The sequence below is a fragment of the Dermacentor variabilis genome, chromosome 1, assembly GCF_050947875.1.
Source record: "Dermacentor variabilis isolate Ectoservices chromosome 1, ASM5094787v1, whole genome shotgun sequence".
NCBI classification, from domain to species: Eukaryota; Metazoa; Arthropoda; class Arachnida; order Ixodida; family Ixodidae; genus Dermacentor; species Dermacentor variabilis.
The window spans coordinates 135,396,421-135,404,074 of record NC_134568.1 but is presented as its reverse complement, the minus strand read 5'-3'; positions in this window follow the sequence as shown (position 1 = coordinate 135,404,074).

The window sequence follows — 7,654 nt, the reverse complement described above, 5'->3', positions numbered from 1 at the left end:
GGAGTACGTTTACCTAGGTCGATTACTTGCAGAGAACCCCGACCATGATAAGGAAATTCACAGAAGAATAAAAATGGGCTGGAGCCCATACGGAAGACGTTGTCAGCTCCTGACTGGAAGCTTACCATTATCAATGAAAAGGAAGGTGTACAATCAGTGCATTTTACCGGTGCTGACACATGGGGCAGCAACTTGGAGACTGACAAAAAAGCTTGAGAACAAGTTTAGGACCGCGCAAAGAGCGATGGAACGAAGAATGCTAGGCATAACGTTAAGAGACAAAAAGAGAGTGGTTTGGATCAGATAACAAACGGGTATAGCCGATATTCTAATTGACATTAAGATAAAAAAAATGGAGCTGGGCAGGTCATGCAATGCGTAGGTTAGATAACCGGTGGACCATTAGGGTTATAGAATGGGTGCCAAGAGAAGGGAAGCGCAGTCTAGGACGGCAGAAGACAAGGTGGGGTGATGAGATTAGGAAATTCGCGGGTGCTAATCGGAATTGGTTGGCGCAGGACAGGGGTAATTGGAGATCGCAGGGAGAATCATTCGTCCTGCAGTGGACATAAAATAGGCTGCTGCTGCTGCTGATGATGCTGCTGCTGATGACGATGATGCTACTGATGATGATGATGGTAAACGTGCTACACGTATGAACATGCCAATGCTCATTGATTGACTACAAATCTCTGCGTTGTCCATCACAGTGGACAATGGACAGCCTTTAGTATAATGGAGACTTCTATTGTAGAAGGTTCGTGATGGCAGTGCAATCTTGCACTTCATGTAAGACATATTTTGTCAGACGCACATGGGGACACTGGAGGGAGCCCCGCGCAACCTCAACGAGGTGGCGCACAGGGAGGCACGAGGATTAGTGTGCCGTGCACTCCCTGAAGGGGCTGGATCTCCCGCTCCTGAGTACAGGGACCAACTGTTAACCTACAACGAAATCACCAAGCACTATTACTTAGGGCGCAGGGCATTCCCCCTGCCACATTCTAAATTAAATAGGCGACAGGCGGTTACATTAAGGCTTCTGCAGACACGAACGTACCCTAACCCGGTCATCATGAATAAAATAATCCGGCCTGCGGGGTTTCAGTCTATTGTAGTAAGTGTGGGGCTTTGCTCGATTTAGAACCCATGCTTTGGCGCTGCTTGGCGTTGGCCGGTGATGGTTCTCGAGGTGAACAGTGGTGGCAGCGGATGCTGCACAGTGAAGTGCTGGTGGAACAACTCAGGGCTGTCCAGAGGGCCCGTGTGACGGCAGAGGGGCTCGGCCTCTCTGTACCGACGTGGGAGCGGCACGCATCAGTCCCAGACTGATCCTTCAGGACCTAAATAAAGTTCTTCATGCCATACCATACTGATCTGACGACGTGCTGCAAGAGCAGACTACTTGCCGAGCGGCGCAGCAGTCTATTCCTGCACTGCAGCACGCTGTGTGGTGGCATCACGAGAATGCAGAGTTTTATTTATTTATTTATTTATTTATTTATTTATTTATTTATTTATTTATTTATTTATTTTGCAAAGGCGTTTATTTGTCACCGGCGTTTGGGACCGACCGTTAGCGCAGGGCACGGACTCTCAGCCCGAGCGGTATTCACGAGCAAAAAGCGCTGAAGAGGACAACCCACTATATCGTTCCAGTCCTTCTCTACAAATTATTTATTTATTTATTTATTTATTTATTTATTTATTTATCTATTTATTTATTTATTTACCATACCTACAGCTCCGAGGGGCATTGGTGCAGGGCGGAGTAATAGCGTTGAAAATACACAGACTCTTACATAAACACAACAACACTGAAAAAGATATAATAATAATGATAAATAACCTCTGATCACAACATGTTAAATGTAAATGACGAAGGCGGAAAGAAAAAACAAACCACCATGCTGAAAACTTCCAATAGAGTAACTTAAAGATATTGCTTCAATAAAAAGACGGGAATGGTCACGTTGTAATAAATGTTGATTTACCTGTAAAACATGGCCATGGGCACTTACGTAGAACTTATTTGAATGGTTAGCTCTTCAAGACAAGTAGATGTTCTCAGGTAATACACCTAGCAATAACGATTACTCACACACTCTCGTATAAAGCGTAAAGGAAAGATGAGCCGGTTTCAGTCTCATCTTTCAGTCTCGGTTTCAGTCTCATGAGCGAAGACCTTTTCGTCTGTGCTCCGAATTTAGCGACTCTCTGGCGTTACTGTTTCCATTACGTTACTGTTTCCATTACACTGCAGGACCTACAAAGTGGACAGCCAGTTGATTATTTTTTCTTAAACAGGCAGCGCAATGCTTTTCCCTGGTTATGTTGTTTGGTGAGAGGGTGCACCGCACAGCTGCAGTCTACGCGACTGTGAAGGCGTTTTGCGGATTTTTCGTCTCTTCTCGAAGTATTTACTGATGTTTAGTGGTGGTCGGTGGCTCGTTAGAAGGAAATGTGTGTCTGATGTGGAAGCTTCGCCAAACCATTCTAATACCTACAGCATGCCGCGGAAGAAGAAGGTTAGCAGGTGAATGTGCTGTGTGCCCATCTGCCAGAGCATGCTGAAAGATAGCGGCGTCCCTCTGGCACTCATGAACAAGTGTTCATTTGGCAAGCTACCGTTTAGCCTTTATCGTCAGACATATGGTCATTGAACTTCGCGTGCACATGGTGTTGCAATTTTATACTGGAAGCATGAAACTTACTAGAACATTAGTGCCTATTCTGAGCTACATCGCTTCAGACTTTGTCCCAAACTTGTCATAGAGGAAAATGCGCGAGTCACGCCACCTATGGCGATAAACAATTGTCTTCTGTCAAGTCTGCACGCATCCTTTAAGTCTCTAACTCTTACGTTATTTCTAAAAAAGCATAAAAAATTTATCAATTTTTTTAGTCTAGCAAATTCTGCCATATTATATCCTGCAGAGAGAGAGAGAGAGAGATAGCAAAGAGAGGAAAGGCAGGGAGGTCAACCAGACGAGCGTCCGGTTTGCTACCCTACACTGGGGGAAGGGAAAGGGGGAACAGAAAGAAGAAAGCAGGATGCAGATTCGAAAAGTACCTTACTTGTACCCTTATTACCAACGTTCACTCGAAATATTGATAAACAAGATGTGCTGTGAAAGTGAAACATTCCCTCAACAAATGTGTAAGGTTTGAGCGCATTTATGTGAACTTATTTTAATTCAATGAATGGAGAGCGTAGGAAAATATGGTCAAGGCACTACCATACTTCCCTTGTGGTTGCAAAGACTGCATCGCCTTGGAGATCGGTCCAAGTTGTAACGAAATAGGGTGTATCGCTTATTTTCGTCGGAGTACAGAATATCACTCGTCATGAATTCGCAATCCCAGTTACATCGTCGCCGTCTTCTTCCTGCAGTCACAACGCACACGCTCGCGTCACACACAGACACAATTGTTTGACGTACAGAAAAAGCTTTAGTTAACCTGGTAACGGGCTTTGCAGAACCCCAAACGATGTAGGTTAGCTAGCTGCCCGCAAATTGCTTCGCATAACCTTGATACCCATAGTGCGTGGGATTTGCATTTTTTTTCATATATTATTTGCCGCATTGCAGTCACGTTGTGGCAGGTGGGTAGCTATATAGGTTGCGGTCTCGCCTGGTTTCAGACCTCTTCCATGAAAATAAATGCGTAGCAGATGGTGGTATTGAACCTCTGTTTCGAGTACAGTATACTGGTGCACAAATTATTAGGCCACGGCCGTTTTGTTTTTCTTTCATGGAATTTATGACAAATATGACAAAGGACCTAATAAAGTAATGGCAAAGCATGAATGTGTCTAACTCATGAGATCACACAGAATTCGCTGAACTGTCAAAGCTGATAAACACGAATAAAGTAAGCGATATTCGAAATTATAACAACGGAAAGATTGAGGATGCAGTCAAAAAATGGCCGCAGCACTGAAATCAGTGAGAAGAAAACTTGGCACAGAACACGACAACATCTATGCAGTCAAATATAATCAGGGTAATGTCATCAGTAATTTCAATGGTATAGTAAAAGCAGCAGAAGAATTCTACACAGACCTGTACAGTAGCCCGAGCAGCCACGCATCCTTCATTGGAAACAGGGATGAACAGGATGCAGCGGCTCCTTCTCGCGAAGAAGTTAGAACGCCCTTGCGAGACATTTCCAGAGGAAACGCGGCGGGAGAAGATGGAACAACAGTCATTTGAATCAAATATGGAGGAGATATTATGCTTGAAAAGCCTGCGGCCCTTTGTGTGCAATGCCTCTAGACTGCAAGGGAACTAGAGAGATGAAAGAATATTATGCTAATCCATGGCAAGGGAAACGTTAAACAATTGAAGGATTATAGGCCCATTAGCTTTCTTTAAGTATCGTAAATATCCACCAAGATAATTTCCTATAGAATCGGGGCCACACTTTATTCATGTACTCAGGCATTACATAGGAGCCTATGACATTACATAGGAGGAGGGGAGTGGGGTGGTTGGAGGTAGATCACATTCATGAAATCAATGCATAACATAATCCTAATAGGAACGTTTGTCTTTTAATAGTTTCTATACATTCCTATTAGAATTTTGTTTTCTTTGTGTATAGCTTGTTTTATGTATTAGAATTTTGTTTTCTTTGTTTACAGCTTGCCTTATGTATTGATTTCATCTGTTGAACTACCTCCCTCCCCGCCCTTCCTCCTTAAAACTTTTTTGTTAATTTTTAAGGGGGGAGGGAAGTACTTCAATATAAGAAATCAATACACAAGGCAAGCTATACACAAAGAGAACAAAATGCTAATAGGAACGCATAGACCCTTTAATTGAGGGCGCCGCCATTTTGCGATCACCGCGGCGCCTATCGTCCGGCTCCATGCTATGTGGGATCGCGCTGGAGGGTGCACGGCGAACGTGCTGTTGACGACCAGTGGCAAGCTTTCGCGCTTTCCAGAGAGGTGTGAACAAGCTGTTTGGATTGGGAAACTTTTTAACGTGTCGTCACTAAGGTTTTAGCTTCGATGTAGCCGCAATATCGAACGACGACAGGCCCAGAGGCGCTCCCGCAGCTCTGCCCACGATAGGAATAGGAGGCGAGTCATCTGAACATTGTCGATGCGTAACGTATACATGTGACGGGTTAATATCGTATGTATAGCCTTCAACTTTATTAAGATATCACTCAGGCGACAACAATCAGAGGTGTCTCCATGTGTCATGCGGTGTGCCGCGCAGAAGCATACATCCCAATCCAGGTTGCTAGCTTTCGTGCTGCTAAAATTTTTCGCGGTACAATTTTCTAAATATTGTTTATCTGGCACCCGGGCATCAAGTTTTACAAAATAAAGAACTCTAAAATAACTCGATCGAAAGGGCTGTTAACATGCAACAATGGGCTTATGGTAGTGGCCGCGACTATGTCACGATTAACCAGACGCACGCGACGCGTTCGAAGATTAAGCGCTGTCTCGAATGGTGTCCGTGCGTGCAAGGGCATTCCGCTTACTTGAGAGAGCTGAAAAACGAACTGCTCTTTGCAACAGCAGCTTTATTTTCTGCAGTAAAACAGCGCGCGATGAGCGGCGTTGACAGCTTGCCGGCGAGATTCGGAAGCACGGGAGAGCCCGTGTGAACTATATAGGGCCGACCGGCACACGGTAGGCATGGCTTTGGTAACAGAATGGAAAAGAGCACACCTCCATTTCTTAGTCGGCATGTACTGTTTTCATAATACGTCCTCGGTCAACTTCCACCCGAACATTGGTTCCCTGGCGTGATAATCTTAGTGTACGTTTGAACGGAATAAGTTTAATGTGCGTGCACGAAGAAATAGCTAACTTCATTAACAGTAGTTGACCGACTCGAATACGCATCTTTCTTTCATATTCCAATTTGATCAGGGGTGCCGAGCTACGGGTTCGTCGCCGAGCGCTCACTGGGAACAAAACGTTCTGAACATACATGCTATGGCATCGAGTCCTTTATATTTGTGTTGACAATACAAAGCGAACGCTTCTCTGCTAGCAGCGGCGGTGTCCACGAAGTCGCCGCGGCTGAATATACACTTTACGTTCGCTTCCGAAAGTTATTTTTGCATCCGAATACAGCAGAGTGGGTAGCCCGGCGACCTTGAGTCATCTGACATCGCAGAAATCCCAGACAGAACACGTTAGAATCACACTAATTCGCAATTAAACCGCTACCATTGCAAGCTGCCGCGAGGAGGAAACGGAATCCGCACATACTAGTCTGAGGAGGAGAGCGACGCGGCGAGCTATGTTCGAGGCTACATTCCTACTCGCCGATAAAACAGTCTATACAAACCATAAAAAGATAAAATTCTCTAAGTAAAAAAGAAATTAGAACACTGAATCAGCTGGCTATGTTGATCATTCTTGTCTAAAGAATACACAGTGAACAGTATAGGCAATACAAACGATATGCAGAATTTTACATATTAATATAGCTATGTGTAAAAAATGAGACATGTACAGATAAGCGTTCATACCCCAAGATGACTCGTTAATTTCTGAGTAAACTCGTCATGGTTGATTCAGGCAATGTCCCGTGGTAGGTTATTCCATTCATTAATACCAAGGACAAGAGATGAATGAAAAAACAGGTTAGTTCTGGCCAAGAAAGGTTCTATTTTGAATTGGCAGTCCAGAAGCGAGAACACTCTATGGGCAGGTTTGTCCAACCTTGAGACAAATTACAGCATCAGGGGGCGAAACAGCACAGGGCTAATCTGTTCGATAACAGAAAAGACAAAAAGAAAACGACTTTTTTACAATGTCGCTCACGAACACAGTGCCCTTAAGCACATGGGCTTAAGTGAAGACGTGAAACACAATTCTTATTATTGACGCAACACAAATTTCACAGTTGGCAAAATAATTATTGGACCAAAGTTAAAATGTAATAAATAACTTATATAAGATTAGTTTAGTAAGGCAGATGCTTTCAGTGCGACTGTCCATTCAATACAGTCAAGAATTTTGTTTACCAGTGACGTAGGAAACGTTGCTCACCATCAACAATCAACTTGTCCCTATAGGTAACTTCAAATTCGAATTCCAGTAGGTTGGAGTATAGGATGCATTGCTAGCTGTTATTTTCCGCTAGTTGCAGCGAAGGAACGGTGCCGCAACAAAGAAACATTGCAGCTGCAAGTACTAACCTTTCAAACAAATTAATTAGAGCGAGGGCTACTCCCTCTGTATGTACACTGTGTACATACAGTGTGCAGTGTACAAAGCGTATGTATGTGCAACCAAACATTTGCGCAGAGAATACCATTGTGTTTTTGGCAACCGACAATTAGGAGAGCGTGAAAAGGTCAAAACACCTCAGCTTGCTAACTTCTCTTTGGTTGGTATTGCACGGACAACTTCTGCCGCCACTCAAAACTACTCTGCTAGCGTGGTAAATGACCTTGTACACTAAGCTCTTCCATTTTTATAGTTGACGTTGAAGGCGTTGCGTATTCTTCAACTCAAAGAAAGAGAGTCTTACTATGTGAGCAACCGGTGCAGCTCAGATGTTTAAATCAAGAAACTGTGGTTTCGAGAAACGCTTAAAATTCACCGCCACATTCTTATGTGCTTGCCGACACTCAGCAAGTTGGCCTACGTTACGATGTGGTAAAAAAAATA